The sequence below is a fragment of the Triticum aestivum genome, chromosome 6A (assembly GCF_018294505.1).
Source record: "Triticum aestivum cultivar Chinese Spring chromosome 6A, IWGSC CS RefSeq v2.1, whole genome shotgun sequence".
Classification (NCBI taxonomy): Eukaryota; Viridiplantae; Streptophyta; class Magnoliopsida; order Poales; family Poaceae; genus Triticum; species Triticum aestivum.
This window is the reverse complement of record NC_057809.1, coordinates 553,096,209-553,122,250: the sequence shown is the minus strand read 5'-3', so window position 1 is coordinate 553,122,250 and position 26,042 is coordinate 553,096,209.

Sequence of the window (26,042 nt, the reverse complement as noted above, 5' to 3'; positions counted from 1 at the left end):
CTACCGTGCCAACTTTGTTTTTATGGTCATAATTCTGGCACATAGCACATGAGTTTAGCCATTTAAATGATCAAAGACCCACAAAGAAGATCTAGATTCTAGAAATGCAAGTAAGGCGAATCAACCTAGATGGCAGGATCCACCAGCTTAGGTCATTTCTAACAGTTCCCCTAAAAACATAGAGATCCGGCCGAGTAAACCTAGTTTGCGTCAATTCAACTTAGTTTCAACTGAAATTTGCATAAATTTAAACATAAGTTCAACATAGTCTTGACAACCGAATATTAAACATAAACTAATGAAGCAGTTGGTGAATAGTCTTCATGGTTTATTTTCGCTGGGTTTTTTCGTCTCTCCTGCTACCACCCTCTTCCATCCTGGTCTATCGGTTTATTTTTCTCTCCACTCTTTATTACAACCAGAACTTTCCTAACGTATAACAAATCACGGATCTAAATTTCTTAAATTATGCAAATCAATCGATTCCTTTTATTGGTTCAATTTGTCTTAGGAAACAAATAACAGATTTTCAGGAAACAAATAATATATTTTAATCTAACTTTCCTAACTTATCTACTCCTTACTTCCATCTATATAGGGCCTAATGCGTTTTTCAAGGCTAATTTTGACCAAATATTAGAACAATAATATATGACATGCAACTTACACAAAGCACATTATCAAATTCATATGTGAAAGGAGTTTTCAATGATGTAATTTTCACACTATGCATGTCATATACTATTAATCTTGTCAATAGTCAAAGGCGGTCTTAAAAAACGCATTAGGCCCTATATAGATGGAAGGAGGGAGTAAATCAATCGATAGGTAATAGACACGTCACAAACTTTCCTCTCAATAAATAGTTTTTTAACATTTGCAAACTTTCCTAATCAGACACGTCACAAACGGGCAGGTACTGATATCACGTTACCAAACAATAAAACCCCATTTGGATAGAAATCAGTTCAAAATCCTAACTTTCCTAAATTTTTACCTTTCCTTAATAACAACCAATATTTCCTATGTTTTCCACCTATAGAAGGAAATCACCCCTCCATCGATATTAGCATTTTTTGGAATGAGATCTCCAGGTTATGATTTTTTGCGATTCTTTCTAATTGTGACCTCTCCTTTCGCTCCGGCTCCTTCTCGCATAAACACCTCCACCACAGCCAGCTGACGCCACCTCAGACCTCCTGCCTCTCCACACCTTCTCCGCCACCTCCTCCTCGTACTCCATTGACAATCCCTTCGCCATGTTTGTTCACGGCAGTGTCGAGGACATGACGCAGCAGCGTACCAGCGGTAGAGCAGCGCATACTGGGGCCGCTTACTGGCTTGGGAATTGCGGGGTCGCTTACTAGGGCCGCCGAAGGGGATGGGGCCGGGGTTGAGGCCGGCGGCGATGCCGGGCGGCGGCTGGACGTGGAGCACGACGAGCGCGCCGTTGGGGCGGAGGCACAGGCTATCGAGCGCCCAGCGCAGCACCTTCATGCTCTCCTCGCTGCCGTCGACCGCCACCACCACGCTGGACAGGTTGGCGGTGGCCATGGCTTGGCTGCCCCTTCACTCGGCCTGCTTGGCGACTCCTCCTCGATCGGGTCAATTGAGCAGCGTGAGGGCAAGGGGACTGGGCTGGCTAATTGCGTGCCGCCTCCTCTGTTTCTTCACGGGATTAAAGAAGCCTTCGCGGCGCGGCTGAGGGCGACACTTGCCTCTTGGTGATGGCGACAGTCTGGCGGCACGCCACATCCAGCTCCGGTTTGCGTTGGAGAGGTTTCGGCCGCGGTTCTGCAAGTTTGGAGAAGAAGTCATGTTCTTTTTAATGGATGGACGACGTACTCGTGGTTTTGTTTGGTCCCTACGATTTCATTTGAAATTGCTAACGTGCCAACTTTTTTTATGGTCATAATTCTGGCACATAGCACATAAACTTAGCCATTTAAATGATCAAAGACCCACAAAGAAGATCTAGATTCTAGAAATGCAAGTAAGGCGAATCAACCTAGATGTAAGGATCCACCAGCTTAGGTCATTTCTAACCGTTCCCCTAAAAACATAGAGATCCGTCCGAGTAAACCTAGTTTGCGTAAATTCAACTTAGTTTCAACTGAAATTTGCATAAATTTAAACATAAGTTCAGGATAGTCTTGACAACCGAACATTAAACATAAATTCACACTTAAACTACATTAGCCTACTCATCTTTTCATCGCCCATAGTGGAGGTCGAGCCAATCTTTTCTCGACATGCCCCCGCCAGTGAGACATGGATCCGGGCCAGTACTGTCGTCGTCGCAGCTAGGGAAGATGCGCCGCCACTCCTCGACGTCGAACTCCTCCTCCTCGCCGCCTTGCACCTCGTCGCCCGCTCCGCCTCCACGACCTTGGAGTGCTGGCCACAGAGGTCCTCCATGTACGCCTCGGCGACGACCTTCGTCTCGAGGCGCTCCCTCGCCTCTCTGTCCTCCCGAGCCATCCCCGCACTCACCACACCCGGCGCCGGCGGGACAAGGTGGACCGGCGCCGTCCCAAACGGGAAGTTCAGCCTCGTGGCAGAGCCGTGGAACATGAGTTGCCACCGGTTGAATTCCATCGCCGCGAGCTCCACCGTGTGGAATGAACCGACCCACTTCTTCTTGTGGGTCTCCCAATCGGTGATCTCCTCCACCCATGTCCCCCACGCGCGCTGCCGGACGCGAGGTATGTCCTTTGCAGCGACCGCGGCGGAGGGAGGTTCGGGAAGTCGGTGAACCGAGCGAGGGGCGGGGCGGATCGGGCATGTGGCGGCGGCTGAAGATGCGCCGCTAGACGACGAACCGTGGGCATGGCGGCGCAGACCTCCCGCCAAAGTGCCCGACCATTGGGAGAAGAGAGGGCGGCAGGGAATGGTGGGGGACGCGTCGGCGATGGGGCGAGGGGGTGAGGGGAGGCAGAGGAGAGGAAGATAAGGTGATTTTTTTTACTCAGCCGTCGGGCGATGAAGTAAATATAGGAAGAACCGCGACGGCTGACGACCTTATCCTCCTCTAAGACCGACTATGGATTGGCTAGGTCCTAGTTACAGGAGTAAACCAGTAACCATGCTAGTTAACACCGAAGCGACAATAGAGTTGAGATCAAAACGACCAAATAAGCACAGAGATGGTGATTTAACCTGAAGTCCATGCCCTATAATGGACACTGATCTCCGTTGGAGGGGCGTGCATAACACTGAGTATCTGCAAATACACAAAGTCTCGTGTTCTTCTCCTCGAGCCTCGTCCAACCAAGTATGAGCTTCATGTGTTCAAAGCACATATATCACTTTTGGAGTTTCTATGTCAATATCATATTATCTTATGCATCACCAAATGATTTTCTGGACTGACTTACTAACAAATTGCCACTGTGTGGAATTACATGTTTTTATGTCTGTGATTAATTACACGAACCATCCTGATCTCAGAAAATTGCCCAAAACTGCAGGAACCCACTTTATTGAAGAGAGCCAGACATAAGGTGGGACCCCTGGGGCCACTGAAAGTGCATATTATACCCACATTGCTTTTTGGTGATTAATGAGAATGCAGCTGGGGGGACAAATATTTTACCAACCTTATTTCAACAATATAATATCATGGTGAAGCAGGTAGGCTTGCACTCAACTTTGTTTTACATGTCTAAATGGCTTTGCTACTCAACATTTGCAAATAACATTTAGACATGAGCATGTACATATCTAGAAAAAATCAAACTATTTAAATATTTACAAAAAAAACGGCGAAAAGAAGTTTTCTAAGAGTGAATGCATTAGTGGCATTGGTATTACCAAAGAAAGAAAATAAAAATAATAAAATAATAAAAAATAATGATAAAAAATGCACACAATTTCATAGAAAATTCGTTTTTTTATAATATGTAAGAATAAGCACATGATGGTGCCTTTTTCACAAAAGAAGTTTCCTAAGAAGGGATGAATTAGTGGCGGTGGTATTACCCTCAAACAAGAAAAAAAACTAAAACGAAAAGTCAAAATAATGAAGTTTTCTGAGGAAGATTGAATTAGTCACATTGGTAGAAAGAAAAAATGACAACATTTGCACACAATTTACAAAGAATTTGTGCTTTTTTTATAAAATCCAAAAGTACACATATAATAGTGGAATTTTCATAGAGTGAGTTTCCTAAGAAGGAATGAAAGTTGCCATTGGTATTACCCTTGAAAAAGAAAGAAATAAAAAAACTAAGAACAAATATTGAAGTTTTATAAGGAAGAATGAGTTATTGGCATTGGTATTACCCTTTAAAAATAAAAGAAAATAAAAATAAGCAAAACAAAAAAAAAGACAAAAGGTGCAAACAAATAACTATGTTTTTTTATAATATGTCAAACTAGTCACATAATAGTGTTTTTTCGCAAAAAAAGAAGTTCCTAAAGAATGAATGAATTAGTGAAATTGGTATTATCTTTTAAGAAGAAAGAAAATGAAATACAAAAACTAAAACAAAGCAAAATAATGAACTTTCCTAAGGAATACTGGATTAGTGACATTAGTCCACCCTTAAAAATAAGACAAAATAATTTGCACACAAATAATTGTGCTTTTTTATAAAAAGCAAGAATAAACAAATACTAATAGAAATTTCGTGAAAAGGAAGTATCCTAATAATGGATGAATTAGTGGAATGGGTATTACCCTTAAAGAGGAAACAAAATGAGATGAAAACTTAAACAAAATGGTAATAACGAACTTTTCTAAGAAAGAATGAGTTAGTGGCACTAGTATTACCCTTTAAGAAGAAAGAAAATGAAAAAATATAAAAACTTGCACACAACTTTGTACTAAATCACATTATTGCAATATACAAAAAATAAGCACATAATAATGTATGTTTACTCTCTGCTACTCCCTTCGTCCTACTAAAGTTTTACTACATCAAATACACTTATTTTAGGACGGAGGGAATATAATTTAAACATTTATTGTATACTACTCCCTCCGTTCCCAAATATAAGTCTTTCTAGAGATTCTAACAAGTGACTACATACATAGCAAAATGAGTGAATCTACACTCTAAAATATGTCTATATACATCCGTATATTATTGTCTATTTAAATGTCTAAAAAGAATTATATTTAGGAACGGAGGGAGTACTTGCATAGTTGCATGCGTACATTTAAACTCACCCAATATCCCGAAATACCCATATACTCCCTCCGTCCGGAAATATTTGTCATCAAAATGAACAAAAGGGGATGTATCTAGACGTATTTTAGTTTTAGATACAACTCTTTTTATCCATTTTGATGACAAGTATTTTCAGACTAAGGGAGTAGAAAATAAAAAGAAAAACAAAAGCAAAACACATACAAATAGGACAAAAACGGGCAACGTGTAATGGGCTGTAGGCCCAATAGAAAATCGTCTGACCCCCAAACAAAGACAATTAAAAGAATTCATCCCAAGAAGCCGTGAAAAAACACAACGCAGAAAAATGAATTTTGACATCAACAAAATAATTGTTAGAAAATTGACTTACCCAAATTTAAATACTATTTGGGTACAAATCCAACATCAGATTCTTTAGCACGGTGAATCGAACATATTTTTATTGCAAATTAAGTTGTCACGAAGATGACAATTTTCTTTAGGAGGCAGGATCTGCCGTGCTTGCTAAAGAAAATTGGCATCATCAAAACAACATAATGTATCATCGAAAACACCTATTCTGCCATGGTTAAAAATCCGGCATCAGATTTTAACATTCCCATTTGAAATTCATGTACCTTAGTGTAGCTAAAGTGGGTAAAAAAAAGTTTATAGACCGTGCAAACGAATCAGTACACGCTGTACTGTACGCTTAGGCAGTGGCGATGCAAAATCTGGACAGCCCGATTTATCCCCCACCTCGACGAACTGACAGGGTTTGGATGCCCTCGCAAAAAAAGAGGACAGGGGTTTGGATGTGCATGCATGAACTGCAGCCCTATCAAGTGTTGGTAAAAAAAATGCTTATAGACCGTGCAAACAAATCAAGTACGTACGTGTTGTACGTGGTGATGCAAAAACTGAACTGCTGTTCGACTTGCGCAGCAGCAGTTCACTTCAGCGACACCCTGACGCCTGGCCCAAGCGAGTACTGTGCGGGCCAGATGAATGAACCAACGAGCGAAGCCAGGACTGGGCTGCCCCTTCCGCCCCCGGGATGCGTTTGATCATGATCGGTTCGCCACCGGTCTCCATGAGAATGTACTCCCTCCATTCCAAATTACTCATAGTAGAAATGAATGTATCTAAAACTAAAATGCATCTAGATACATCTATACTTGCGACAAGTAATTTGAAACGGAGAGAGTAATAAACTAATACTTTCTCCATCCAAAAAGTCTTGTCCCTTAAATGAATGAACTTAGCATTAAGTTAATGCTAGATACTACATCCATTCGAGAAATAAGTTTGAGATAAGCTTTTTCGAACGGAGAAAGTATAAAAGCATTTAAATCATTAAATTAGTGATCTAAACGCATTTATATTAGTTTAGAATGAAATATTATTTGTTCTTGAGAAATGTCTCCAGCAGAAACATGGATAAGACTCGTATCACTGGCGATCGCTCTCTAGATTAGCATGTCAATGGCGTGTGAGCCTCTACGTTATCGCCAGGCAGAGCCAGCGGCAACCCTTTTGGACTTCTTCCTCGAGCATCATCGTAATCTCATACCTCGCAAAAAGAAAAGAGCACTGCTTCACACACGACGGTTACTACACGAAACACAAACGACATGCATATCCAACCATTCAAGCCCAAGCCTAAGCAGCCCCTGCCCGTTGGATTAACCATCGTCTTGGCATCGTCCATCAAAGTGTCGTCTATGAAGCAGTTTCGAAAAGAAAAAGGAAAAAACACTGTAGCCTCATGGACCTGATGACGCAGATTGTGGGCCAGAAAACGCCCCCAACGTCACTACACCTGCGACTCCTTCATACCAGAGCAACTAGTTAACAGTGCTTTTTCGGGAGCCTCGCAACGATCATCGTCACTTGGCACGCTCTCAGCCATTCGCCACGTGTCGCGCTCTCAGCCATTCGCTACGTGTCGCGCTCTAGACGTTCCCTTTAAATTTTATTTTTTTTATTTTTCCACATGCATTTTTGGTTTTTTAAATGGTTTTTCCCCGGTTTTTTATGACGTTTTGGTTTTTCACCGTTCTTCCTTAGCTTTTTGATAAAAAATAAATAAATTTTTTTGCACGAAAAAACGCGTTTTTTAAATCTTTCGCGAGAATCATGATTTTTTGCTTCCCCGAGAGGCATGGTTTTGCTTCCGTGAGAGTCATGGCCGTGCCTCTCGAAAATGAAAAATAACGCGTTTTCTGTTTTTTCCTTTCACGAGAGTTACGGTTTTGCTTTCACGAGAGGCATGGTTGTGCTTTCGCGAGAGTCACGGCCGTGCCTCTCGGAAACAAAAAAAACCGTGTTTACTTTTTTTTTCTTTCGTGAGAGTTACGGTTTTGCATCCGCGAGAAGCATGGTTGTGCTTTCGCGAGAGTCACGGTCATGCCTCCTCGGAAATGAAAAAAAAAATACGTTTTCTTTTTTTTTTCCTTCCGCAAGAGTCATGGTTTTGCTTTCACGAGAGTCACGGTTGTGATTTCAAGGCACGGGCCTGCCTTTTTTAGAAAGGGAAAAACCCGTACTTTTGATTCGGTTTTTTCGTCCGTTTTTTTCATGAAAAAAAAGTTCGTCAAAATCTATTAAGATGGGATCTAATTTTGAAGATCTCGACGCGAAGGATCGAACGGTAAAAGCGGTTTAACATTTGGACGAACGGTTTAAAAGATAAAATATTTTGAATAAACGGATCTACGGACAAAGCAATAAGGGGAGTTGGGGTGTTTATTGCAACGAATACTTTTTAACTGATTTCGCCGTCATGCTACCGAGCTCCAGCGATGACCGAATGCTCTCCTGAAAAGATCTGCGCGGCCGTCCGGTTCCGCAAAAGCCATCACGTCTTTTTTAAACTCGAAAAGAAAGCCTGGAGTACCCCGAAACAGGACGCAAATAGCGGTGCCCAAAAGCCATCCCACCATGTCATTTCCGGTCCAAAGAGAAAGAAAAGGGTTCTGCGCGGGTGCGCTGCCCCTGGCTCTCCCGGCCACGCATCTCGCCACCGCCAGGTACACACACGTACTAGTACTGTACTACGAGGGGGTCTCGCACCCGTGGGGTGGCCTCTGCATCGCGTACGCGAGGACTGGACGGGACGCCTCCGCAGCTTTCCACCACGACGCTCGGCCATCATCGGCGGGCGGTACCCGGGGTGCATCCATCCAGAGAGATCTCCGCGTATCCGTGTCCCGGATCGCCGTAGGCTTTCAGCGCGGCCAGGCCTAGCCGCTTCCGCTTGTGGGTTTGCGGCCGACGGTGCGTAGGCTTTCGTGGCGCCCAGCCCTAGCGTTTCCGTTCCGGGATGGCGTGCGCCTCGGCGCGCTCCAACACGCGTGTACGAACCCCCACCATTGGGACGGCCTCGTTGCCGAAACCAGGGGTGGAGTACACCAAGCGTACTGCTACTGCTTTGATGATTCCCCTGCCGCTGGCGCTGCGTCGTCAGGGCCGACCGTAGGGCCTCACCAGTCACCACGTCCGAAAGCAAAGCAGCCAACACAACGCAAAGGCTGCCGTCGCGTACGCCGCGACACGACTGGACGCACTGTTCCGGCTTTGACCGCCCGCGACCGGTAAAAATGAGCGAGGCACGACGCGCCGTGGAAAGCGACTCCAGCTTGCGTGTTATGTTCGCGTGAGAGGGATTACAGTAAGATATACTGTACTACCACTAGTGTATTTAGTATCATGCTGTTGCTATAGAAAGTAACGGTTCCTTTTACCATTTCCAGCTGGTGCAGCCGGGGCGCGGTGGGAGGTCGTGGTCCTTTCCGGTAAACTAATGCAAATTCCAGAAAATGTAAACTAATGCCGAAAGCTTCGCTACTAGATTGATAGTAGCAGTACTAGCATCTTTGAGCTAATGATCGTGTGCGTACGTACGCTGGGTTAAACTAACGTTGCAAAAGCCGGGAGAGACGAGATTAAATATGTCGGCCCAGCCGATTTGGACCTTTGTGTTGTACTACATCAACCATAGCGACTGCTTGCCAGTTGCCACCGGTTTACTAGTACTTTGGAACGATTCGCATCCCGTTTTCAGTCCCACTTGATTCGATCTGCAGGACATCGCATTACCCTCTTTGCAGGCTTATCGATCGTTGTATGTTTCGGCTAGCCGTTTTTAATTGGACATTGCCCACTTTCTGTTTATTGAAAACACATACAATTTTCTTCATTCGGAATAATAGTTATATCGTCCATGAGAAAGGGTACAATCACACTCAAGGGCTTCTCATACCAATCAAGAGTCGAAGGAAATCTAGCCAAACTAATAAGTTCATGAGCAAATTTATTAGCTTATCTATTACAATGTTTGAAACTAAGCATAGAAAAGTCACATAAAATATAATAACAATCGTGAAAAACTACCACCGTCACTCCTATAGATCGCCCTCCATTCTTCCTGGTTTCAATGATATTCGAATTATCAGAGTTAATAACGAGGCGATTGCAACTTGTCTATTGTGCAAGGCAATGACCGAATCTTGTCGAGGCTTCAACTCCAGAACGCCCACACAACAATATATCCTCTAATTTTTCCACAACAATTAATTTATCTTTATCGTCCCTCGGGACGCTCCAGATGTGCGCCCAAACAATTCTTGATCAAAATATGCATCCATATTAATTTTAAAAAAACACGGGCAAATCCCACCCCTATTTTCTGTTAGGAAATGTTGCATGGAAAACAAAAAAAAATCTACGCACACGCAAGATCTATCCATAGAGATGCATATTAACGAGGGCGAAGTGTGTGTACGTACCCTCGTAGACCGTAAGCGGAAGCATTCAGTAACACGGTTGATGAAGTCGAACTTCTTCGCGGTCCAACCGAACGAGTACCGAACATACGACACCTCCGCGTTCAGCACATGTTTAGCTCGGTGACGCCCTCACCTTCTCGATCCAGCAAGACGGCGAAGGAGTGGACGAGTTTCGGCAACACGATGGCGTGGTGACGGTGATGGTGAAGCTATCTCCGCAGGGCTTCGCCTAAGCACTACTAAAATAAGACCGAGGAACTAAACTGTGGAAGGGGGCGCCACACACGGCTAAGCAATTGTCGTGGTTCTGTGTGGCGCCCCCTTCCCACATATATATAGGTGGGGGAGGGAGGAGCAGCCAAGGAGGAGCCCCAAGTAGGCCGAATCCGACTTGGGGTCATTCCCTAGTGGCGCCCCCTTACCATATTTGCCGGAGGGGAAAGGAAAGGGGGAGAGGAAAGGAAGGGGGAGGCGGACTCCCCCCTTTTCCTTCTCTCCCAAGGGTTGCGGCCTAGGAGGGGCGCGCCAGCCCCTTGTGGTTTAGTGTGTTCCCCCCTTTGTCCCATATGGCCCATTAACCTCCCGGGGTGTCCGGAACCCCTTCCGATGACCCGATTTCTACTTGATACATCTCGAAACTCTTCCGGTGTCCGAATATCATCGTCCTATATATCAATCTTTACCTCCGAGCCATTCCAGAGCTCCTCGTCATGTCTGTGATCTCATCCGAAACTCCGAACAACATTCAGTCACCAAATCATATAACTCATATAACACTATATCGTCAACGAACATTAAGCGTGCGGACCCTACGGGTTCGAGAACTATGTAGACATGACCAGGACATCTCTTTGATCAATAACCAATAGCGGAACCTGGATGCCCATGTTGTCTCCTACATTCTATGAAGATCTTTATCGGTCGAACCTTATGAGAACATACGTAATTCCCTTTGTACATCTATATGTTACTTGCACGTGATTCGATCGTCGGTATCTTCATACCTAGTTCAATATCATCACCGGCAAGTCTCTTTACTCGTTCTGTAATACATCATCTTGCAACTAACTCCTTAGTCACTTTTCTTGCAAGGCTTCTTAAGATGTGTATTACCGAGAGGGCCCAGAGATACCTCTCCGATACTCGGTGTGACAAATCCTAATCTCGATCTATGCCAACTCAACAAATACCTTCGGCGATACCTGTAGAACATCTTTATGATCACCCAGTTATGTTGTGACGTTTGATAGCACACAAGGTATTCCTCCGGTATTCGGGAGTTGCATAATCTCATAGTCAAAGGAATATGTATTTGACATTAAGAAAGCAATAGCAATAAACTGAACGACCAATATGCTAAGCTAATGAATGGATCTTGTCCATCACATCATTCTCCTAATGATGTGATCCCGTTATCAAGTGACAACACATGTCTATGGTTAGGAAACCTTAACCATCTTTGATCAACGAGCTAGTCTAGTAGAGGCTTACTAGGGACACGATATTCCTTTATGTATCCACACATGTATTTCAGTTTCCAATCTATACAATTCTAGCATGAATAATAAACTTTATCATGAATAAGGAAATATAATAATAACCATTTTATTATTTCCTCTAGGACATATTTCCATCAGTCTCCCACTTGCACTAGAGTCAATAATCTAGTTCACACTGCCATGCGATTAACACCCATAGTTCACATCAGCATGTGACTAACACCCAAAGAGTACTAAGGTGTGATCATGTTTTGCTTGTGAGAGAGGTTTAGTCAACGGGTCTGCCACATTCAGATCCGTATGTATTTTGCAAATTTCTATGTCTACAATGCTTTGCATGGAGCTACTCTAACTAATTGCTCCCACGTTCAATACATATCCAGATTGAGACTCAGAGTCATCCAGATTGGTGTCAAAGCTTGCATCGACGTAACCCTTTACGATGAACTCTTTATAACCTCCATAACTGAGAAATATTTCCTTAGTCCTCCTAAGGATAATTTTGACCGATGTCCAAGAAGGAAATATTCCCTAGATGCAATAATAAAGTTGTTATTTATGTTTCCTTAAATCATGGTAAGTGTTTATTATTAATGCTAGAATTGTATTAACCGAAAACTTAGTACATGTGTGAATACATAGACAAATAGAGTGTCCCTAGTTTGCCTCTACTTGACTAGCTCGTTAATCAAAGATGGTTAAGTTTCCTAGCCATGGACATGTGTTGTCATTTGATGAACGGGATCGCATCATTAGAGAATGATGTGATGGACTAGACCCATCCGTTAGCTTAGCACTATGATCGTTTAGTTTATTGTTATTGCTTTCTTCATGACTTATACATGTTCCTATGACTATGAGATTATGCAACTCCCGAATACCGGAGGAACACTCAGTGTGCTATCAAATGTCACAATGTAACTGGGTAATTATAAAGATGCTCTACAGGTGTCTCCGATGGTGTTTGTTGAGTTGTCATAGATCAAGATTAGGATTTGCCACTCCGATTGCCGGAGAGGTATCTCTGGGCCCTCTCGGTAATGCACATCACTATAAGCCTTGCAAGCAATGTGACTAATGAGTTAGTTGCGGGATGATGCATTACAGAACGAGTAAAGAGACTTGACGGTGACGAGATTGAACTAGGTATGATGATACCGATGATCGAATCTCGGGCAAGTAACATACTGATGACAAAGGGAACAACGCATGTTGTTGTGCGGGTTGACCGATAAAGATCTTCGTAGAATATGTAGGAACCAATATGAGCATCCAGGTTCCGCTATTGGTTATTGACCGGAGATGTGTCTCGGTCATGTCCACATAGTTCTCGAACCCGTAGGGTCCGCACGCTTAACGTTTGATGACAATATGTATTATGAGTCATGTGATTTGATATACCGAAAGTTGTTCGGAGTCCCGGATGAGGTTACGAACATGACGAGGAGTCTCGAAATGGTTGAGACATAAAGACTCATATATTGGAAGGCTACATTCGGACACCGGAATAGTTCGGGTCGTTTCGGAGTACTGGGGGTTGCCGGAACCCCCCGGAAGTTATTGGGCCTCATGGGCCTAAAGGTGGAAGAGAGGAGGCAGGCCAAGGTGTGGCGCGCGCCCCCTTAGCCCAAACCGAATTGGACTAGGGCTAGGGGGGCCGGCCCCCCTTTCCTTCTCTTCTTCCTCTCCTTCCTTCTTCTCCTACTAGGACTAGGAAAGGGGAACCTACTCCTACTAGGAGTAGGATTCCCCCCCGTGGGCGCACCCCTTGTGTCCGGCCCTCCTCCTCCTCCCCTCCTTTATATACGGGGGAGGGGGCACCCCATAGACACACAAGTTAATCTTTAGCCATGTGCGGTGCCCCCTGCACTACAAAAAAAAGACACTTCCGTGATGATACGTGTTTGTGACAGTAGGTCACGTTTTCTGTCATGCATGTACATCCATGACAATCATATGACAGAATCAAGATAGTCATACATGTGCTATCATAGAAGTGTTCCATGACATTACCAAAATTATCATCACGGAAGTGTCCACTTCCATGACGATAAATCACGCGTCAAAGAAGTGCTTTCGTCAAGGGTGATCGACACATGGCATCCACCGTAACGGGTCGCCGTTAAGCTATCATGTCTGGTTTTGGATCCGATAACCCGTTAACAGCCCGGACCGATGGGAAATTTCCATTTTTATAGTTTTCTTTTATAAACTAAACTAGTGATAAAACAAGAAACTAAAAGACTCGATTGCAAGATCTAAAGATATACCTTCAAGCACTCACCTCCCCGGCAACGGCGCCAGAAAAGAGCTTGATGTCTACCACACAACCTTCTTCTTGTAGACGTTGTTGGGCCTCTAAGTGCAGAGGTTTGTAGGACAGTAGCAAATTTCCCTCAAGTGGATGACCTAAGGTTTATCAATTCGTAGGAGGCGTAGGATGAAGATGGTCTCTCTCAAGCAACCCTGCAACCAAATAATAAAGAGTCTCTTGTGTCCCCAACACACCCAATACAATGGTAAATTGTATAGGTGCACTAGTTCGGCGAAGAGATGGTGATACAAGTGCAATATGGATAGTAGATAAAGGTTTTTGTAATCTGAAATTATAAAAACAGCAAGGTAACTAATGGTAAGAGTGAGCGTAAACGGTATTGCAATGCTAGGAAATAAGTCCTAGGGTTCATACTTTCGCTAGTGTAAGTCCTCTCAACAATACTAACATAATTGGATCATAAAACTATCCCTCAACATGCAACAAAGAGTCACTCCAAAGTCACTAATAGCGGAGAACGAACGAAGAGATTATGGTAGGGTACAAAACCACCTCAAAGTTATTCTTTCCAATCAATTCGATGGGCTATTCCTATAAGTGTCACAAACAACCCTATAGTTCGTACTAGAATAACACCTTAAGATACAAATCAACCAAAACCCTAATGTCACCTAGATACTCCAATGTCACCTCAAGTATCCGTGGGCATGATTATACGATATGCATCACACAATCTCAGATTCATCTATTCAACCAACACAAAGGACCTCAAAGAGTGCCCCAAAGTTCTACCGGAGAATCACGACAAAAACGTGTGCCAACCCCTATGCATAGGTTCATGGACGGAACCCGCGAGTTGATCACCAAAACATACATCAAGTGAATCACGTGATATCCCATTGTCACCACAAATATCCATGGCAAGACATACATCAAGTGTTCTCAAATCTTTAAAGACTCAATCTGATAAGATAACTTCAAAGGGGAAACTCAATTCATTACAAGAGAGTAGAGGGGGGAAGAAACATCATAGGATCCAAATATAATAGCAAAGCTCGCGATACATCAAGATTGTATCACCTCAAGAACACGAGAGAGAGAGAGATCAAACACATAGCTGCTGGTACATACCCTCAGCCCCGAGGGAGAACTACTCCCTCTCGTCATGGAGAGCACCAGGATGATGAAGATGGCCACCGGAGAAGGATTGCCCCCTCCGGCAGGGTGCCGGAACCAGTATAGATTGGTTTTCGGTGGCTACGGAGGCTTCTGGCGGCGGAACTCCCGATCTAATCTCCGTTCTGGAAGTTTTAGGGTACGATGATATATATGGGTGCAGGAAGTACGTCGGAGGAGCCACGGGGGCCCCACGAGGCAAGGGGCGCGCCCTGGGGAGGGGGCGCCCCCACCCTCGTGAGCACCTCCCGTATCTCCTGACGTGGAGTCCAAGTCTATCCGGTGGCTTTCGTTCCAAAAATAACTTCTCGAGTTGATTTCATTCCGTTTCGACTCCGTTTGATATTTCTTTTCTTCGAAACACTGAAATAGGCATAAAATAGCAAATCTGGGCTGGGCCTCCAGTTAATAGGTTAGTCCCAAAAATAATATAAAAGTGGAAAATAAAGCCCAATATTGCCCAAAACAGTAGATAATATAGCATGGAGCAATCAAGAATTATAGATACGTTGGAGACGTATCAAGCATCCCCAAGCTTAACTCCTGCCCGTCCTCGAGTAGGTAACTGATAAAAAGATAATTTTTGATGTGGAATGCTAGTTGGCATAATTTCAATGTAATTCTTCTTACTTGTGATATGAATATTCAGATCCATAATATTTCAAGCATACTAACTAAGCAATCATGTCTTCTCAAATTAACATGGCCAAATAAAGTTATCCCTACAAAATCATATAGTCTGGCTATGCTCTATCTTCACCACACAAAATATTTAAATCATGCACAACCCCGATGACAAGCCAAGCAATTGTTTCATACTTTTGATGTTCTCAAACTTTTTCAATCTTCACGCAATACATGAGCGTGAGCCATGGACATAGCATTATAGGTGGAATAGAATGGTGGTTGTGGAGAGGACAAAAAGGGAGAAGATAGTCTCACATTGACTAGGCGTATCAACGGGCTATGGAGATGCCGATCAATAGATATCAATGTGAGTGAGTAGGGATTGCCATGCAACGGATGCACTAGAGCTATAAGTATATGAAAGCTCAACAAAAGAAACTAGTGGGTGTGCATCCAACTCGCTTGCTCACGAAGACCTAGGGCATTTTGAGGAAGCCCATCATTGGAATATACACGACAAGTTCTATAATGAAAGATTCCCACTAGTATATGAAAGTGATAACACAAGAGACTCTCTATCATAAAGATCATGGTGCTACTTTGAAGCACAAGTGTGGAAAAAGGATAGTAGCATTGTCCCCTTTTTTTATTTGGCCTTTACTTTTTTTGGCCTTTTTTATGGCCTTTCTCCTTTTTTTGGGACAATGCTCTATTGAATGATGATCATCACACTTCTATTTATTTACAACTCAATGATACAACTCGATACTAGAACAAAGTATGACTCTATATGAATGCCTCCGGCGGTGTACCGAGATATGCAATGAATCAAGAGTGACAAGTATGAAAGAATCATGAACAGTGGCTTTGACACAAATACTGTGTCAACTACATGATCATGCTAAGCAATATGACAATGATGAATGTGTCATGATGAACGGAATGGTGGAAAGTTGCATGGCAATATATCTCGGAATGGCTATGGAAATGCCATAATAGGTAGGTATGGTGGCTGTTTTGAGGAAGGTAAATGGTGGGTTTATGGTACCGGCGAAAGGTGCACGGTACTAGAGAGGCTAGCAAGGGTGGAAGGGTGAGAGTGCGTATAATCCATGGACTCAACATTAGTCATAAAGAACTCATATACTTATTGCAAAAATCTACAAGTTATCAAAGCAAAGTATTACGCGCATGCTCCTAGGGGGATAGATTGGTACGAAAAGACCATCGCTCGTCCCCGACCGCCACTCATAAGGAAGACAATCAATAAATAAATCATGCTCCGACTTCATCACATAACGGTTCACCATACGTGCATGCTACGGGAATTACAAACTTCAACACAAGTATTTCTCAAATTCATAACCACTCAACTAGCATGACTCTAATATCACCATCTCCATATCTCAAAACAATTATCAAGTATCAAACTTCTCATAGTATTCAACACACTCATAAGAGAATTTTATTATTCTTGAATACCTAGCATATTAGGATTCTAAGCAAATTACTATGCTATTTAAGACTCTCAAAATGATATAAGTGAAGCATGAGAGTTCATCTTTTTCTATAAAATAAAACTACCACCATGCTCTAAAAAGATATAAGTGAAGCACTAGAGCAAATGACAAACTACTCCGAAAGATATAAGTGAAGATCAATGAGTAGTCGAATAATTATGCAACTATGTGAAGACTCTCTAACATTTAATAATTTTAGACCTTGGTATTTTATTCAAACAGCAAGCAAAACTAAATAAAATAAAATGATTCTCCAAGCAAAACACATATCATGTGGCGAATAAAAATATAGCTCCAAGTAAAGTTACCGATGAACGAAGACGAAAGAGGGGATGCCTTCTGGGGCATCCCCAAGCTTAGGCTCTTGGCTATCCTTGAATATTACCTTGGGGTGCCTTGGTCATCCCCAAGCTTAGGCTCTTGCCACTCCTTATTCCATAGTCCATCGAATCCTTACCCAAAACTTGAAAACTTCACAACACAAAACTTAACAGAAAACTCGTAAGCTCCGTTAGTATAAGAAAATAAATCACCACTTCAAGGTACTGTAATTAACTCATTCTTTATTTATATTGGTGTTAAACCTACTGTATTCCAACTTCTCTATGGTTTATAAACTATTTTACTAGCCATAGATTCATCAAAATAAGTAAACAACACATGAAAAATAGAATCTGTCAAAAACAGAACAGTCTGTAGTAATCTGGATAAAACGTATACTTATGGAACTCATAAAATTCTCAAATAAATTTCTGGACCTGAGGAATTTATATATTAATCATCTGCAAAAATAATTAACTAAATAGCACTCTCCAATAAAATATGGCAGCAATTCTCGTGAGCGCTAAAGTTTCTGTTTTTTACAGCATCATAAACAAGACTTTCCCCAAGTCTTCCCAAAGGTTCTACTTGGCACAAACACTAATTAAAAGCATAAAACCACATCTAAACAGAGGATAGATGAATTATTTATTACTAAATAGGAACAAAAATCAAGGAGCTAAAATAAAATTGGGTTGCCTCCCAACAAGCGCTATCGTTTAACGCCCCTAGCTAGGCATGATGATTTCAATGATGCTCACACAAAGGATAGGAATTGAAACATAAAGAGAGCATCATGAAGAATATTACTAGCATATTTAAGTCTAACCCACTTCCTATGCATAGGGATTTTGTGAGCAAACAACTTGTGGGAACAAGAATCAACTTGCATAGGAGGGTAAAACAAGCATAATTTCAAAATTTTAAGCACATAGAGAGGAAACTTGATATTATTGCAATTCCTACAAGCATATATTCCTCCCTCATAATAATTTTCAGTAGCAGCATGAATGAATTCAACAATATAACCAGCACCTAAAGCATTCTTTTCATGATCTACAGGCATAGAAATTTTACTACTCTCCACATAAGCAAAATTCTTCTCATTCGAAATAGTGGGAGTATCATAAGAGACTTGAATACTATAAATTGTTTCCACGTTAAAGGAGTAATGTTCAGAGAAAGGGTACTTATAATAATGACAAGTTTTATAAATATAATCATCACTACTCTTTATAGCATAAGTATCATCACAATAATCATCATAGGTAGGAGGCATGCTATCATCATTATAAATTTGCATATCAAAACTTGGGAGACTAAAAATAAAATCTTAATTAAATGTAGCATCCCCAAGCTTGGGACAAACATTAATTGTAGCAAATATATTCTCAAAAACATCATCTTCATCAAACATAGCATCCCCAAGCTTGGGCATTTTCATATCATAAGCATAATCACTCTCATAATTAATAGTATGGATAGCACCAATAGTATAGCAATTATCATATTCTTCCAAGCAAGTGCCAAAAAGATTTTCAAGATTATAAGAAGTATCATTATATTCCACAATTATATTTTCATGAGGCACAATAGTAATAGGAGCAGCATTATTTGGGGGAGATATCTTTTTACCTCTCTTCCTTTTTCTTCTCTTCTTCTTCACCACATCATGTGTGGGTTCAATCCTCTTTTTGGAGCTCCTTATTAATGAGATTGGTTGAATAGGAGGCTCCTCCTCGTTACCTGATTCATCATAAGAAATAATAGCAGGATATTGGGAAGTCTCTTCCCTTTTGTTAGTATTCTCTTCATCTTCTATTTGTTTTCTTTTCTTTATGTAATTGGCAATATAAGGATTTTCAATACAATTCACCGCACAATACATATAAATTTTCTCTAGATCAAAATAAAGAAATCTATCAAGATTAAACTTTGGAATACCCTTAGTTATACGTTTCATTTCCGCATACCCCAAAAGAAGACTAAGCTCTTTATGATGCTCAAGGGTATCAAATTATCACAACTTTTGGATACGATTCGGTCGTGAAACAATTTGCATTGGAGATTTAAATGACCATGTTCATTGCAAAGTTCACAAGGGGCGCGAAAAATATTGAATCTTTCAGCACAATCATCAAGACTTTCTTGCAACAATTTAGTTTCTAAGTACTTATGCCTCTTGCAATATCTATCTTCCCTAGTTGGTGTGTACTTACAAACCCAATGCACTACACAAAAATTGACATGTTTATCAGAGACATTTTCATCATAACTAGTGCAATCATCATTAGTATCATGGATATTCAAAGAATTCGTACTAACAACATTGCAATCATGCTCATCATTCACATATTTAGTGCCAAACATTTTATAGATTTCTTCTTCTAGCACTTGAGCACAATTTTCCTTTCCATCATACTTACGAAAGATATTAAAAAGGTGAAGCGTATGAGACAAACTCAATTCCATTTTTTATAGTTTTCTTTTATAAACTAAACTAGTGATAAAACAAGAAACTAAAAGACTCAATTGCAAGATCTAAAGATATATCTTCAAGCACTCACCTCCCCGGCAACGGCGCCAGAAAAGAGCTTGATGTCTACTACACAACCTTCTTCTTGTAGACATTGTTGGGCCTCCAAGTGCAGAGGTTTGTAGGACAGTAGCAAATTTCCCTCAAGTGGATGACCTAAGGTTTATCAATTCGTAGGAGGCATAGGATGAAGATGGTCTCTCTCAAGCAACCCCGCAACCAAATAACAAAGAGTCTCTTGTGTCCCCAACACACCCAATACAATGGTAAATTGTATAGGTGCACTAGCTCGGCGAAGAGATGGTGATACAAGTGCAATATGGATATTAGATAAAGGTTTTTGTAATCTGAAATTATAAAAACAGCAAGGTAACTAATGGTAAAAGTGAGCGTAAACGGTATTGCAATGCTAGGAAATAAGGCCTAGGGTTCATACTTTCGCTAGTGTAAGTCCTCTCAACAATACTAACATAATTGGATCATAAAACTATCCCTCAACATGCAAAAAAGAGTCACTCCAAAGTCACTAATAGTGGAGAACGAACAAAGAGATTATGGTAGGGTACGAAACCACCTCAAAGTTATTATTTCCAATCAATCCGTTGGGCTATTCCTATAAGTGTCACAAACAGCCCTAGAGTTCGTACTAGAATAACACCTTAAGATACAAATCAACCAAAACCCTAATGTCACCTAGATACTCCAATGTCACCTCAATTATCCGTGGGCATGATTATACGATATGCATCACACAATCTCAGATTCATCTATTCAACCAACACAAAGGACCTCAAAGAGTGCCCCAAAGTTCTACCGGAGAATCACGACGAAAACGTGTGCCAACCCCTATGCATAGGTTCATGGGCGGAACCCGCAAGTTGATCACCAAAACATACATCAAGTGTATCACGTGATATCCCATTGTCACCACAGATATCCACGGCAAGACATACATCAAGTGTTCTCAAATCTTTAAAGACTCAATCCGATAAGATAACTTCAAAGGGGAAACTCAATTCATTACAAGAGAGTAGAGGGGGGAAGAAACATCATAGGATCCAAATATAATAGCAAAGCTCGCGATACATCAAGATTGTATCACCTCAAGAACACGAGAGAGAGAGAGAGATCAAACACATAGCTACTGGTACATACCCTCAGCCCCAAGGGAGAACTACCCCCTCCTCGTCATGGAGAGCACCAGGATGATGAAGATGGCCACTGGAGAAGGATTGCCCCCTCCGGCAGGGTGCCGGAACGGGTCTAGATTGGTTTTTGGTGGCTACGGAGGCTTCTGGCGGTGGAACTCCCGATCTAATCTCCGTTCTGGAAGTTTTAGGCTACGACAATATATATGGGTGCAGGAAGTACGTCGGAGGAGCCACGGGGGCCCCACGAGGCAGGGGGGCGCGCCCTAGGGGTGGGCGCCCCCACCCTCGTGAGCACCTCCTGTATCTCCTGACATGGAGTCCAAGTCTATCCGATGGCTTTCGTTCCAAAAATAACTTCTCCAGTTGATTTTGTTCCGTTTCGACTCCGTTTGATATGCCTTTTCTTCGAAACACTGAAATAGGCATAAAACAACAAATCTGGGCTGGGCCTCCAGTTAATAGGTTAGTCCCAAAAATAATATAAAAGTGGAAATAAAGCCCAATATTGCCCAAAACAGTAAATAATATAGCATGGAGCAATCAAAAATTATAGATACGTTGGAGACGTATCAAGGATCTTTTATTCCTCGTCTATACTCTGGGACTCTGATCTCTCTTCTATTCGGATTAAAATGGTTTTACTAAATCTAACTTTAGGTTCTCGTTAATACTTTCTCTCGGAGAGCCCCTCATTCCAGATGATCGCCTGCTGCACCAGAAGATTCTAAAGATACTCTATAATGTTCTCTCGAGACTTGTGCCATCGCTTTTGCAAATCCCTTTCATTGATAAACCCTTGTGGATAACTACTTACACTTGTCGTTCATATCTTCATCCCCAGTTGCCCTTGAAATTACTTGATACCCTGAAAAATTCTCCGAAAGTCTGAGAATCCCTTGTGCCTACCACCTTGCATTTCTTTACCACCTGAATACCCCTACAGATAATTTCTCGTACTTATCAAGTATCCGCTCATCCCCAGTGGATACATGTATTTCACGAAAGTCTTCGAAATACCATTCGATCTCCGAAAATCCTCAACAGCCTATTGCTCTTGAAATTCTTGCTTGCTTGCATTATGATTAACCTCATAAGTCCGGTAATCTTATTGGCATCCTTAGTCATTATCAGTTTGAGTCTCTTGAATCGATATGTTGCGAATGCTCGCATTCCTTAATCAGATCCTTCGTTTTGTCCTTCTGGCTCAGACGTCATTTTAAACATGAGCTGGATCTCGACCAATTAAATTTTGCCGTTGATTGTACCCCTAAGGCTATTCAACTTATCCATCCCTAACCAGAGCATTGCTTCTGATCTCTTGTCTTGGAATTGATAATTTCTTTGCATTTGAACTTTGAGTTAGTCAGTTGTTTCTATAAACTGATCTCCTTGCATTCCTTCTTCCTCTGGTTGAGTACCGATGCTCACATCAGATCCCTTATGGACCACCAGATCCTTTGTTGGATTTTATCCAACATCATCCTTCATATTATATAAGCTTGTGAGCTTTTCCTCGGATACATAATGCCTTTGGTAAATTGTATCCTCTGCTTTCTCCAGCATGCTCTACTATCGAGCTTGTGATATTTATTCCTGAAATTGTGGTATATGCTCCTAAGATGCCCCGATGGGTTGAACCAACGCCTTCCCTAATCAGTGTGAATCCAAAAGTTTTCACGGGTCATACTTATCTGGTATTGCACCAGGTAAAACTTTCAACAACTAATGTCATTTTTGAAAAGCGAGTGGTGAATGGAAGGTTATACATTGAAGAAGTGGGAGTCGACCTTGAACTTTGTGTTCATGCCCATGGACACGATGTAGATCCTATCAGGAAAGCTGCTTGTAATAATAACTATTTCCTTGATTTAATATCCTTTGGTATCAGTGAATTGATCCTTTGCAATCATGGTTCTGACCATATGTTCTTCTTCGATTCCATTTCTCGGGCAAAGTTTAAGCACTTGTCTTCTGTGGATCAATACACCTATCCAACCTTTACTTTGGTCTGTCATCGAGTATTACCCCCCTAGTATCTCAAGATTGTCATGGAACTGCATAACTTCTTATGAGTTCTTCGTCAAGTACTACATTCCCACCAATTCCAAATTTTTCACGGGCTCTGAGTTATTAAACCCTCAAGGAAACCGATAACTGAATCGAGTCCACATCGCGATTAAACAACTCTTAGTAATCTTCTTTACTTGCGAGTTTGTACTCGATCATGCCATTCCTAACATGTTTGGCTATATCATTATCATACTAAATTTTTACTGTGCTACATGGTCCTTCGCGGAGCACAATTTCCGATAATGAGCTAACCCTACGTCGATCTTCCTCATCATATCATTTCGCTTTGAGCAACAAACTTGATTTTGAGTAAGTGTCCTATCCTTGGTTCCAATAACCTTTCGCTTCATCATTCCTTTGACTTGATGTCATCGCTGATTGATTACATCTTCATGAGATCTCTCGACAAATGTGTTGTGATCATCATCAACATTCCGAGCTCTTCCAGGATATCACTTGAATTCATGATGAGAAATGCCATCCTTATCCCCTCGATGATCTTATTAACATCGACAACATTCTTGCATTCACTCAGACCCAAAACTTGTTCATGTTTTGTGTTGCACCTAGAGTTCCTTCCTATCCAACTTATATTAGGACTCTATCTTGGAGTATTACCATCTTTTATGTCAAGGATGTTGAGAGAATTGCTCCAGCTATTAATTCTTGCTATAGTGATACTTCTCACCATCATCATTCTTCCTTGCTCCCCATGTTATTTCTAACCGGATAACCGACAATTGAACTATGACGCGCGACTTCAAAACTTCTAGCAACCCTATTGCCTTGAAGTTAATGGTCGATATTTCACTCTTAGACTATTGATTATTGAATCCCCATACTAACCTTGATCATGCTCCCTAAGCCCATATTTCGGTTGCACCTTTCAACCGATGTTTAACTATGGATGCTTTCTTCGAGCATACCTTATTATATCATTTGATCTGACACATGTTATCTCCTTGTTCACATAAGTGTGGAAATCCATCTTTGAAAATCTCAATGAATTGTCGTTGAGTTCATCAGCCACCTCCTCGTCCTCTCCTTGGTTAAATGATGAACTCTTGTTTTGGAACTCGCTTCCATAGTACATTTCCCGAGAATCTTACAATGTCGTCTCGTCAATTGTGTTGCACCTTTTCTTCTTAGGCATCCTGAGTCTGAGGCATCCTGGCACCAATCAGATCTGAATCTTGGTCAGCTATGATGGTTGGAACATATGTCCAAGAGTTATAACACTGATCTTTATATGCCCGGTAAGGTGATGTCATGCCTAGCACACCTGGCCGTAGGCCCCATTGTTATAGTTTCCTTTTTAGCAAGGTTATCCATGCTTCCATGAGGAAATTGTAAGACTTATTCTATAAGTTATTCCTGATGGATCATTTGTGTTTCCAAAGTCTAATCTTCACCTGATGACCATGTCAATGCTATCCAAAAGTATGACTGTGTTACTCCGAACATCATTAAGAACATTGGAGGCGCAATGCTAAATGTTTATTGATCAATTATCCAAAACCGCTGTATGGGTAAACATCATGATTCTCCTTGCCTCGTTAATTTAATGGATAAGTACTTGATGTCCTGTCATGTATATCATGCTCTGTTTGTTCTTGGGAAGCATATACTCTAATACTTTTGTATAAGCACCTTTTTCCTTTCCATTGTTTTGTTTAACCTTTCTTGTGATCTATATGATCTAAGCAGTAATAGTTCCCTGCTTATGTAAACACCATGGTGTACAACTCGGTCAGAAGACCCTGTTACTATTGTTGATGATATTCCGGTAACCACCGATGGATGAGAACCTTGCCTATTGGTCCGCCTCGTTTAAACGAGCGGGAAAATGGTTCTCTTTGTCCCTCGCCCTTGGTACCGACGTTGTTGCCGACATAACTGACATGCCACCCTATGACATACCTTGGTATCAAAACCGTGCAAGATGTCACCACTCCTTCTACTTTTAACCCACATGGTGGGCCCATAACCCACAGGTCCCAGGATCGAAACCTGACTCTTCTGTACACCCATGTTTCCAAAGATATTCCACCCGCTTGGCTTCATATGTAATTCACGGGCCACCTTCCTAGTGATCTATTCTGGTACCAGACGCAATACTTTCCCATTGCTCTGAACCCCTGTCACACTCCGTTTCAGGCAACGAATGATTGCATGCCCGCTCGAAACTTGTCATGCTACCTTCATACATGCTCTCAATATTTTATTAAGTTTCAATTCAAGAGTTACTTTCCGCCACCTTCCCCGATGTTATCGACTAGATAGTCAACCTTGCAGAGGTCTGTTCTCCTGGAATACCCGCCCTTTATTCTTTCGTAAGTACGTTGGAGTTCCTGAAGAAAGGATGCCGACTTCATCATGATGACCCGAAGCAGAGAAATGAAGACATCAACATAATGGATTGACCTCTTCGAGAAGAGCAACCAAGACCGAGAAGACTCGTTAGAATTTCGTAACCAGAACTTTCCCCCTACCCAACCTCTTAAATCTCGGGATGAGATTTCTTGTAGTGGAGGAGAATTGTGATGCCCGGATAGTCATGCTACAGTGACCTCACACTAATGGTGCCATGTCATCAAGTTTAACTAAGCCAAATTACCCACAGATAAAATCAAAGTCGAATGAAAATTTAAATTGCAAGTGAAATAATTATTTCCTTGAACGGTATAACTAAAATGTTCAAATAATTCTACAAATTCTCCTGATCATTGTCTTGTTGAAACCAACTTCACTTGACTCACAAATAAATTCCTAAGAAAATAATAAATGATCCAATTGTAAATAAAATGCCCTTTTCAAAATAAATAATTAATTAAACTTTTTTGGTTGACCCCAAACCTTGTGTGCACCCTTAATATATGGCCTAGTATTTATGTGACAAAAAAACTTTTTAGAAGAAAAGTCATTTACTATAAAAAATAGCA